Here is an 11,816-nt window from a genome sequence, read left to right as displayed (position 1 = left end):
TGGATGATTATCTGGGGGTGAATAGAGATGAATGGGTAAAAATAAAATGATATAAATGATATAAAACTAGAAAGAGGCCTTATGTGGACTGGTAATAATTTGTTATGAATTGAGTAAAATTGATCCAGCTCTCAGCACTTGAGATAACTTTAAAAAACCCTAAAACACAACCAAAAAAAAAAAAACCCACAAAGAAACCTGGACCTTAAGTTATTTAAAATATTAGAGAAAAAAAGATTTCATAATATAAATGTGATAGCTTGTAAGGTGCTAAGCACTTCTGGATTCTCAAAGAAATAGTAATCGCTCATTACTATATGCTTCAATACTTTGGCCTCAGGTAGCGAAGGAAGCGGAGAAGGCAATGGCACCCCACTCCAGTACTCTTGCCTGGAAAATCCCATGGATGGAGGAGCCTGGCGGGCTACAGTCCATGGGGTCACAAAGAGTCAGACACGACTGAGCGACTTCACTTTCACTTTTCACTTTCCTGCATTGGAGAGGGAAATGGCAACCCACTCCAGTGTTCTTGCCTGGAGAATTCCAGGGACGGGGGAGCCTGGTGGGCTGCCGTCTATGGGGTCGCACAGAGTCGGACATGGCTGAAGCGACTTAGCAGCAGCAGCAGCAGCGAAGGAAGAGCTGATTCACTGGAAAAGACCTTGATGCTGGGAAAGATTGAGGGCAGGAGGAAAAGGGGTCAACAGAGGATGAGATGATTGGATGGCATCACTGACTCAATGGACATGAGTTTGAGTAAACACTGGAAGATAGTGAAGAACAGGGAAGGCTGGCGTGCTGCAGTCCATGGGGTCCATGGGGTTGCAAAGAGTCAGACATGACTTAGTGACTGAGCAGCAACAACAATTTCTCATTAATGCATTTGTTTACCCTAATGCATTTAGTAATTTGGTTACCAAACATTTTTTTTTCCAAAAAGGGGGAAAGACTATCATAACACATTCAGTGGAAGATATCTCATAGTTTATACCGTTCTTCATGCATTTATCTCTTTGGAATGTCACACTTGGCTCCAAGTGAAGAGCCAAGGCTCCCAGGTTAGACAGAAGCCATGGGGAGAAGAGTAAGCTTTGAGGAAGGGTGTTGCAGCCCTGGCATGAGTAAACAGGAACTCCTCTTTCATTTTGGGGTGAAAAGAATGTAAAGGTAAATATCCGAGTGATGCTACATGTGACATGTAAGGATACAGGTTGCATGAACACCTGATCCTAGTTATATTAATAAAACAGTATTTAAACCAAACCATTTGGTTAATGTGATATGACACTGACCATCTTATGGGATACTTTGGGGATTTCTGTGTTAAAATGTAGGTTTGTTTTCGACAAGACAGAACAGGCTCAATACAGTGAAGTTTTATTCATCACTTATAACATGGTCCGGGGGCTCGGGCTGTCCCTTAGCAGTTTCTCTCCAAAGGGGGACCCAGAGATCTTAATTTCTTCACCTAGAACACATGGTATCCAAGGGAAGAGAGAGCTGGAGGATTTTTGGAGGACATTTTAGGACCAAAACTGAAGGTGGCTTCCATTGCACCCCCTGCATTTTACTGGATAGAAGCCAGTCATAGACCCCACAGCATAACTGCAAGGAAGGCTGCATCCAAGAAGAGCAAACAGAATGAGGAATGCCCTTGCTACCTCTGCCAGACAAGTGGTATCAGGAAAATCATTGAAGAACTCAGAAATCGCTACCTTCGGATGCTTGTGACTGTATCCAATATGTGACCACTTATTTATAGACACCAATGCTAATCATTAAAACAATTAATCCTGATTTTTCAGGTTGATCTCGACAGCAAGTCTCAGTATAGAAAGAGCAAAAGTCCAGCCTAATTTCCCCTTAGTCGTGCAGAGGCTCAGGAAAATGGTAGAATTATTGGTGCTCCTAATGGGCCTGATCTGATAATAGTAAATAAACCTTATATTCCAGTAAGGTCCATTACTCTGTATCTCTCGAAGTGTAGTTTTGAACCCAACGAGGTAATCTCATTTAGCTGAAACAAATTCAAAATTCAACCATTTATTTTGATATGAATTTTAAAAAGAAGAAAGAAAAGGAGCAAAGTAATTTTATATAACAGCAAAACTGAAAAAAAAATACTGCCTGGCCTCTCTTTGGCCTCCATAAACCTCAGAGAAAAAAATAATCAGTATATTAGGAATTCAAAATGGCCAGAAAACCAAAAGAACGTTTATTTCAACATTATCTGTAAAAGCCCTGTGAGTCAGGGAAGTGCCCTCACAGCCCTCCTCACTTAGAACAACTGACCAACCTAGAGTCAGAGAGCCTTGCCTTTGAGGGTGGTGGTTCTTAACCATTTTGGCTTCACGGGATCCCTTAGTATTACCACTGCTGGAACTAATATCACTATAATTATGACTCCTATTCCCAGCTTGCATTTATTGACTGAGTGCACTCTGCTCTGCACTTACACAAACTCTCTGTGTTAATGCTCAAAACAGCCTAGTATGAAGAGATATCATGATGTCCTTTTTTTTAAATTGAAGGATAATTGCCCTACAGAATTTTGTGGTTTTCTGTCATACATCAGCAAGAATCAGCCATAGGTACACCTATGTCCCCTCTGTCCTGAACCTCCCTCCCATCTCCCTCCCCATCCCACCCTTCTAGATTGTCACAGAGCCCCTGTTTGAGTTCCCTGAGTCATACAGCAAATTCCCGGTGGCTATCTATTTTACATAAACTTCCATGTTACTCTCTCCATACATCTCATCCTCTCCCTCCTCCCCTCCCCCCCATGTCCATTGGTCTATTCTCTATGTCTGTTTTTCCATTGTTGCCCTGAAAATAAATTTGTCAGTACCATCTTTTTAGATTCCATATACAATATTTATCTTTCTCTTTCTGACTTGTTTCACTCTGTATAATAGGCTCTAGTTCCATCCATCTCATTAGAACTGACTCAAATGTGTTCCTTTTTATGGTTGAGTAGTATTCCATTATGGAGAAGGCAATGGCAACCCACTCCAGTACTCTTGCCTGGAAAATCCCATGGACGGAGGAGCCTGGAAGGCTGCAGTCCATTGGGTCGCTGGGAGTTGGATACGACTGAACAACTTCACTTTCACTTTTCACTTTCATGCATTGGAGAAGGAAATGGCAACCCACTCCAGTATTCTTGCCTGGAGAATCCCAGGAATTGGGGAACCTGGTGGGCTGCCGTCTATGCGGTTGCACAGAGTCGGACACGACCGAAGCGACTTAGCAGCAGCAGTATTCCATTGTATGTATGTACCACAGCTTCTTTATCCATTCATCTGTCGATGGACAGCTAGGTTGCTTTCATGTTTTAACTATTGTAAATAGTGTTGCAATGAACATTGGGGTACATGTGTCTTTTTCAATTTTGGTTTCCTCAGGGTATATGCCTAGGAGTGGGATTGCTGGGTCATATGGTGGTTTTATTCCTAGTTTTGGGGTTTTTTCTTTAAGATTTATTTTTATATTTTGGCTGTAGTGAGTCTTCATTGCTGCATGTGGCTTTCTCTAGTTGCAACAAAAGGGGGCTACTCCTCATTGCAGTATGTGGGCTTCTCATTGTGGTGGCTTCTCTTATTTCAGAGCAGGGACTCTAGCTGTGGGCTTCAGTAATTGCTGCATGTGGGTTCAACAGTTGCTGCTCAGGGGTGCTAAAGCACAAGCTCAACAGCTGTGGCTCAGGGACTTAGTTAATCCAAGGCATGTGGAATCTTCCCAGACAAGGGATTGAACCAGTGTCCCTTGAATTGCAAGGCAGACTCTTTAACCACTAGACCACCAGAAAAGCCGCTATTCCTAGTTTTTAAAGGAATCTCCATACTGTCTTCCATAGTGGCTATATCAGTTTACATTCCCACCAGCAAAGCAAGAGGGTTCCATTTTCTCCACACCCTCTCCAACATTTATTGTGTGTAAACTTTTTTGATGATGGCCATTCTGACTGGTGTGAGGTGGTATCTCATTGTAGTTTTGGTTTGCATTTATCTAATAATGAGTGATGTTGAGCATCTTTTCATGTGTTTGTTAGCCATCTGTATGTCTTCTTCATGATGTCCTTTGTGCAGAAGAAGAAACTAAGGCACAGAGAGGTCCAGGTGACTTGCCCAAGGTTGTACAACTAGTTATCAGCAGCCCGGAGCAAGGACTATGACCCAGGTCTGTCTGCTCCAGAGCTTGCTTAAGCTTTACTCAGTAATGCCTCACTGGCCCTCTGATAGTACATAACACTAATTACTGATATACTTTATTAGGCAATGCTTTATTATGAATACTGTCTAACACCAAAAAATAGGAAAAAAGTAAAAATCACCTGTCATAGGTAATGGCTACTGATTTATTGCCATATTTCCTTCAATCATTTCTTTAAACACCTTTAAGTCAAAATAGAGGTGTCATTCTTTTTTTTTAACTGCTTAGTTAAAATATAACTCACATACCACATAACTCACCCATTTTAAAGCCTATGGATTCATTGGTTTTAGTACCTGCACAGAGTTGTACAATCATTACTACTATCTCCGTCCATGGGATTTTCTAGGCAAGAGTACTGGAGTGGGTTGCCATTTCCTTCTCCAGGGGATCTTCCCAACCCAGGGATCGAACCCAGGTCTCCCGCATTGTAGACAGACGCTTTACCATCTGAGCCACCAGGGAAGTCCAATTTTTTAGATTATTTTTGTCTCTCCAAAAATGCTCCACAGGACTTACCTGGTAGTCCAGTGTTAAGAATCCACCTGCCAATGCTGGGGAAACAGGTACAATCCCTGGTCCGGGAAGATTCCACATACTGGGGCATCTGAGCCTGTGGGTTGCAACTGAGCCCTGACACCACAACCGCAGAAAGTCCACGCACAGCAACAAAGACCCAGCACGGCCAAAAATAATAAAATAAATTATAAATAAATAAAGCCAACCTTAAAAAATGCTCCACAACTCCCCCACCCTCCTACCTCCTGGCTATGGGCAACCGCTAATCTACTTTCTGTCCCTACAGATTTTCCTATTCTGGACATTTCATATAAATAGACTCATACAATATATGGTCCTTTGTGACTGGCTTCTTTCACTTGTCATGATGTTTCCAAGGTTCATCCCTGCTGTAGAATGTATCAGAACCTCGTTTCTTTGAGTCACATTTCATGATGTGCATATACTGCATTTTGTTATCTAGACATCTGTTGATGGACATTTAAGTTGTTTGTACTTTTTGCTCTTAAATATAATGCTGCTTTGAACATCCACATATGGTATTCTGTGTGAATACACATTTTCATTTCTCCCAGGAATGGAATTTTTGGCTTATAAGGTAAGTATGTAAGTAAGTGTTAGTCACTCAGTCGTGCCCGACTCTTTGCAACCCCATGGACTGCAGCCCACCAGGCTCCTCTGTCCATGAGATTTTCCAGGCAAGGATACTGGAGTGGGTTGCCATTTCCTTCTCCAGGGGATCTTCCCAACCCAGGGATTGAACTCAGGTCTCCTGCACTGCAGGTAGATTCTTTACTGACTGAGCTACAAGGGAAGAGGCCGGCTTATAAGGTAACTCTATGCTTAATTTTTGAGGAAATTCTAAACTATCTTTCAAATCGAGTGTACCATTTTACACTCTCACCACAACGAATAAGAGTTCTAATTGCATCACATCCTCAGCAGTGCTAATTGTTGTCTGTCTTTTGATTATAGCTGACTGAATGTAGCTCACTGTGGTTTTGATTTGCATTTCTGAATAACCAGTAAAGTTGAGCATCTTTTCATATCTTATTTGCAGAAATCTATTTAAATCCTTTGTCTGTTTTTAAAATTGGATTATTTCTTTTTATTACTGAGTTATGAGTTCCTTATATATTCTGGATACAGATCTTTTACCACATATCTGATTTGCAAATATTCTCTCTCATTTTATGCTTATTTTTTTCACTTTCTCAGTGGTATTTTTTAAAAAACAAAAGTTTTTCATTTCAGTGAAGTCCAATTTATCTTTTTTTTTCCTCTGGTTGCTTGTGCTCTTGTGCTTTTGATGTCATATACAAGAAGTTCTTGCCTTAATTTTTATAAAAATATTTTTAAACAAACCAGAATCATATTAGAGGAAGCATTTTATGTCCAGCTTTTTTTTCATATTATACTTTCTCATGTGCATTTTCACCTAAAATTTCCTCCCAAATTTACTTTCAGGTTATGCTATTAAGTTTTATCAAACCTTCAGAGATATTACGGGATTGGAGAAGATGCTGGAAAACATTCCAAAAAACACTTCAAACTAGCAAATCAAATCTCCAATACAAAAAGTTTAATAACATTTATTTTTAAAGTAATATAATTATGTTAAAAAATGTAGAAAGAAGAGAAAATAAAAATAGCCATATTCTTCTCACCCTAACAGCCCCATCATTATCATTTTAATGCATTTTATTCTGGTACTTTTAAAAAAGCATATCTCTGAAGAGTTACAATCATACAGTATACATACATTTGCATTCTAGTGTTAAAATTTAACACACCATAAGATTTCCTCCATGTTTCTCCCTAGTTTTCATAACTGTCATTTTTACCAGCTGCAGAATATATCAAATGAATGTACTATACAATCCACGTAACTATTATTTTATTAGATATTTAGCATTTTTTCTGGGACATCTACTTCCTTTTTTCCCCTATTATGAGTGATGCCTAGATTAATGTTTTCTTGTTTATAGCTGCTTCCACACTTGGGATTATTTTCTTAGGATACAGTCCTAGAACTGGAATTGCTAAATTGAAAGTTATAATTTTTTGTGTCTCTTAATATTATATTGCCAGATTACTTCCCAAGAGGTTTGAATCACTTTGAAATGCTATTGGTGATGACTGATGATGATGCTTTGGATACTACCAGCTTTAAAATACTTTGTTAATATAAGTTTTTAAAAAAGCTTCTTGTTAAGTTGCATTTCATTTTATTACTCCTTAAGTTAAACATCCCTCATAGATGGGACCTTCTAGTTTCATTTCCTTTGGAGTTAATTATTAATGTAAGGAACACAGTTAAGCCTATCATAAATTAAATGTGTAGCTATTTATATCAATAGATATATGAATATGAATATATATTTCAGGGGGCCCACTACTTTCAAGTTTTATTTCAATGGTAAATCTACATTTATAACTTTGTCATAGAGCTCTAACTCCAGTAAATTTCTTCTGTACCTGCTGAATCAGGGTCTATATATTAGTGAGATTTCACCCCCTCCCTCCTAAGCAGAAAAGCATGTAAGATGAATAGATAAATTAGTAAAAATATATATATTCATTTAGATATGGCATTATTATGTCTTGATACTGCTCATGTTAAAATTTTATAACCAAGTGCCCATCATTTTGTAGACATTAGTATGTAATTATTTTAAAGATAGCCTATTATTTTAATTATCTTCAATTAAAACAGAGACATTACTTTGTCAACAAAGGTCCGTCTAGTCAAGGCCATGGTTTTTCCAGTGGTCATGTATGGATGTGAGAGTTGGACTATAAAGAAAGCTGAGAGCCAAAGAATTGATGCTTTTGAGCTGTGGTGTTGGAGAAGACTCTTGAGAGTCCCTTGGACTGCAAGGAGATCCAACCAGTCCATCCTAAAGGAGATTGGTCCTGGGTTTTCAATGGAAGGACTGATGTTGAAGCTGAAATCCCAATACTTTGGCCACTTGATGCAAAGAGCTGAGTCATTTGAAAAGACCCTGATGCTGGGAAAGATTGAGGGCAGGAGGAGAAAGGGACGACAGAGGATGAGATGGTTGGATGGCATTATTGACTCAATGGACATGGGTTTGAGCGGACTCCAGGAGTTGGTGATGGATAGGGAGACCTGGTGTGCTGCGATTCATGGGGTCGCAAACAGTCGGACACGACTGAGCGACTGAACTGAACTGAACTGAAAAGAACTTTTACATATCAATATGTATTCTAGTAAGAAGGAGCTTTGAATTCTTTCCATTTTATAATACAGTCTCTATTTTGCTCTTTAAAGTAATTTTATATGTAGCCAGCAAGTCTCAAGGAGTTCCTTTAGATAAGCTATGAATTTTAAAACTAACCCACATTTTTATTTTATTGCGCTACAAAAATACCTGTTAAAGGATTTTCACTGAGTGTTTTTGTGCCTTCACTAAGTACCCTTCTTTTATCTGATTATTCACATGCTGTTTTCAATGAATACCAACGACTTCTATTTGGCATTCTATTTCTTAGTGAGAAGGTGGATTCACCACATCCTAGTTATCATTATTATTCCATTAAACAAGTAGTCCTTGGAGACCACAAGGATTTGTCCAGTTACCTGCAGTTACGGTCAATCATCGCACCCAGAACTAATGCACAATTAAGTCATAAATATTCTAATTCAGATGTCTATCTTGAAAAACTGAAGTTAAGAAGGCATTTGGGGCAACTTCAGAATATATTTTTTCCTTCATTGCTTTTTAAAACAGCCCATCAAAAGTTTACAAAATGTTCTCCACTTACCACTTAATTTTGGGTTTTTTTTAGAAATTTAGGACACTCTGAGGGGAGGCACTTATTTGAATCAAAATGAGGGCATTTCTCGGTTCCACTTCTCCTCTATTATATTCATCCACTGCTGTGGTGGGTTCCTCTTTCTCTCCCTGATACTCCTTTATTTTAATCTCATCCAGATCCCTATTTCTACTTTATTCCCTCCTTTTGGGTGCCCTTCCTTTTATCTTGCCCTGACCTTTCTCTGACCACCACCAAATGTCTAGCTACATCTCTAAGTTATCTTATTTTTCATATTAATATTTGTTATCTTAATTTTCATTGATTATCAAAGTAATTCACTCCCATGATAGAAACTGGAAAAACAGAAAAAGTAAGAAGAATTGAAAACCACCAGTTATTCCAATAAGTAACTACTATTGATTCATCACTACGTTCCCTTTTTCTTCTCATTAAAAAAAAAAAAAAAAAGGACATTAGAGGCTTCTCTGGTGGCTTTTTCCAGTAGTCATGTATGGATGTGAGAGCTGGGCCATAAAGAAAGCTGAGCACTGAAGAATTGATGCTTTTGAACTGTGGTGTTGGAGAAGACTCTTGAGAGTTCCTTAATCAGTCCTAAATATTCATTGGAAGGACTGATGCTGAAGCTGAAGTTCCAATACTTTGGCCACCTGATGCGAAGAACTGACTCATTGGAAAAGACCCTGATGCTGGGAAAGATTGAAAGCAGGAGGAGAAGGGGACAACAGAGGATGAGATGGTTGGATGGCATCACCAACTCAATGGGCATGAGTTTGAGCAAGCTCTGGGAGTTGGTGATGGACAGGGAAGCCTGGCATACTGCAGTCCATGGGGTTGCAAAGATTCAGACACGACTGAGTGACTGAACTGAACTGGTGGCTCAGTAGTAAAGTATCCGCCCACCAACGTAGGAGTTCGATCTCTGGTCCAGGAAGATCCCACAAGCTGCAGGGCAACTCAGCCCTGTTGGCCACAACTATTGAGCCTGCACTCTAGAGCCCAAGAACCGCAACTATTGAGCCCACAGGCTGCAGCAACTGAAGCTCAGTGCCCTTGAGCCTGTGCTCTGCAGCAAGAGGAGCCACTGCAATAAGAAGACTGACCCGTGCAATGAAAGCCCCCGCAGCAACAAAGACCCAGCACAGCCAAAAATAAATAAATTTTAAAAAAAAACATTAAATCAGGATCTTATTAGCTACATTTTCTATCTCGCTTCTCTTCATATTTCATCTACAAGCATTTCACCTCTAATTTATCTAAAATGTATAACAGCATTGAAGAGAAATTGAAATATATAGAAAAGAAAGATGAAGAAAATGAAAATCACTCAGAAATAATCACTTTTAACATTTTGATCTATTTATTTCTTTATTCTTATGCATATTATTACAAAAGCTGGATCATACTTTATGTATATTTTATAAAATACTTAATTTTGTGTGAAAATTTTCAACATTTCCTCAACAAACATTCATTGAGTACTTAGCATGTCCTGGTTGTTGGACAATATAGAGGAGGGGACAGAAAATATTTTTACCTTCACAGAGCTTACATTCTAGTGAGGAAAGAAAAAAGACAACAAGCAGACAAATAAGAATAGATACGACATCCTGAGGAACAGGTGCTATGGAAAAGAAAGCAGAGTGAGGGGATGGAGCCCAATATAAGGGTGCTGCCTTCCTTGTGTGCGGTGGTGAGAGAAGGAGGGCCCCTCCGCCCCAAGGAAGATGATATTTTAGAAGACACCTAAAGAAACAAAAATAAATAAAAAATACAGTATTGTTATTTTCACTTTGCCGACCAAGGTCCATATGGTCAAAGCTATGGTTTTTCCAGTGGTCATGTACAGATGTGAGAGTGGGACCATAAAGAAGGCTGAGCGCCGAAGAATTGATGCTTTTGAACTGTGGTGCTAGAGTAGACTCTTGAGAGTCCTTTGGACAACAAGGAGATCAAACCAGTCAATCCTAAAGGAAATCATCCCTGAATATTCGTTGGAAGGACTGATGCTGAAGCAGAAGCTCCAATACTTTGGCCACCTGATGCAAAGAGCCAACTCCTTGGAAAAGACTCTGATGCTGGGAAAGACTGAAGGCAAAAGGAGAAGAGGGTGGCAGAGGATGAGATGGTTAAATAGCATCACCGACTCAATCAACATGAATGTGAGCAAACTCTGGGAGACAGTGAAGGACAGGGAAGCTGGTGTGCTGCAGTCCACAGGGTCACAAAGAGTCAGACATGACTTAGCGACGGAACAACTATAAATTATTATTATTCTAGATTTTTGTGTTATTTGTGGTGTACTTAAGCTTTTTAATTATTTAACTTGAGATTTTTCCTTTACATTCTAAATAAACATCTGCCTTTATCCCAATTTTTGTATTCTTTTTCTTAAAGAGGACCCCTAAATTGTATGGGCACCTGTGCTCACAAATCGCAGATCTGTGGTTGGCAGTGCTCTCTATGAGGGAGGCTGGCAGATATAACTCTTTAAGGGAGAATGGGGTTGGGCATCAGTCTTTAGACTGTCATACTGGTGGGTGGTCACTGACTTAGCAGACTACAAGCCCAACTGGCAGTAGAAAAGCCCAGAAGCAGATTCACATTACATAATTTGGGGCAGGTTTAAGATTTGGATTGGGAATTCCCTGGCAGTGCAGTGATTAGGACTCAGGGCTTTCACTGCTGTAGTCCAGGTTTGATCCCTGGCCAGAGAACTAAGATCTTGCAAACTGCAGGGGCGTGGACAAAATAAAAAGATTTGGGGCCACAAGTATATCTGAAAGCGATGCTTTAAACAAAAGGATGGGTTGTATATACACATATAGCAAAAAGTTACGGCCACCTCCTGCATCACCCCAGCTGACGGAGCTTGGTTTACTCAGTTCATTCTCTGAGCTATTGCTATCAGCAATTCACCTTCCTCAGACACCTCTGGTTTTTTTTCAACACATCAAAGTCTTCTGAAAACCCAGTGTCTGCTTGCATTCAGATAAGACCCTCTATGCCTTCACGTGTTAGTTTATTTCTTGACAGAATTTTGAAACCCAGACCAATTTGCTTCCATGCCACAGAAAGCGGAAGGTTTGAAAGCATCAGATGATGACAGAAATTAAAGTCTGAGTCTGCTGAGGTTTTAACATCCTGTTAGAGGAGACATTTACTTGGCAGACTCCCAGTCTGGATGCCACGCGGAACACTCAAGTGATGCGGCAGCCTTTGAAACATGTTCTGCGTGTGCTGCTTATTCTATGGTCTGGAAAAATAGAGTGGTGGTATTATTA

The sequence above is a fragment of the Bos mutus genome, chromosome 1 (genome assembly GCF_027580195.1).
Source record: "Bos mutus isolate GX-2022 chromosome 1, NWIPB_WYAK_1.1, whole genome shotgun sequence".
Classification (NCBI taxonomy): Eukaryota; Metazoa; Chordata; class Mammalia; order Artiodactyla; family Bovidae; genus Bos; species Bos mutus.
The sequence above is the reverse complement of the archived record's forward strand: the minus strand, read 5'-3'. Positions refer to the sequence as shown.